Source organism: Pteropus alecto, unplaced genomic scaffold, assembly GCF_000325575.1.
Source record: "Pteropus alecto unplaced genomic scaffold, ASM32557v1 scaffold321, whole genome shotgun sequence".
Classification (NCBI taxonomy): domain Eukaryota; kingdom Metazoa; phylum Chordata; class Mammalia; order Chiroptera; family Pteropodidae; genus Pteropus; species Pteropus alecto.
In genome coordinates this window covers 196,846-197,714 of record NW_006431044.1, presented here as the reverse complement: position 1 = coordinate 197,714, position 869 = coordinate 196,846, and positions in this window count along the sequence as shown.

Here is an 869-nt window from a genome sequence, read left to right as displayed (position 1 = left end):
GGAGCCGGGAGGAGGCGGCTCCTCTAACCCAGATGAGAACTGATGGACAGCAGTGGTGGGGGTGGGGTCCATTTTTAAAGAAGGCCATGTGGATTGCTGGATGTTTTACAGGAGGGGGATAAAGGAGGAGTTGGGGACAACCCCGGGATTTTGGTCTGAGCAGCTGAGGACATGGGGAAGTGGGTGGGAGGTTAATTTTCCTTTGGAATATCCGAAATTGGTTTGGCCCTGGCCAGAGTCTGAGTCGTTTCTGAGTTGAGTGAGTGGAGGCTAAGGAGGCAGCTGGACATAGGGGTCTGGAAATCTGGGGAAGGGTCCAGAATGGAGACATTTCAACAGGTTGTTCCTGCGTGGACCGGGGTGCAGCCACAGATGACGTGAAGGGAGATGTAGGTTTTGGTGGCAGTGGTGACATGGTCTAGGGTGGTTTCTTTTCCCAGTCCGGACAGGGTGACATGGTCTAGGGTGGTGACATGGTCTAGGGTGGTTTCTTTTCCCAGTCGCACGGCCCTGCAGACCAGGTGAGGGAGAGGAGCGATGTGGGGTGCGGGTGATGCTGAGCGCAGGAAAGAAAGGTGAGCTGATGGTCCCCGGGACCCTGGCATGGAGACTTGTGGGTGAGGCAGGAACCTACGTTAGATCATGTCTTGGAGCCACGATGTGGGAGATCCCAGGGGATTCGCTTGGCAGGAAGGATGGGGTTGTGCAGGCCTGACTCAGAGCTTAGATGGCACTTTCCTGCCACCCCTCCCCAACACCCGTTGTTACTGAGGGCTGACCCCATGAGTAACAGGGCTGCAGGAGGCAGCGGGAATCCCGGTAGCCAGGGCCTGGTCTCCCGTCCGAAATGGGAGCTGTGGAGAGCGTGG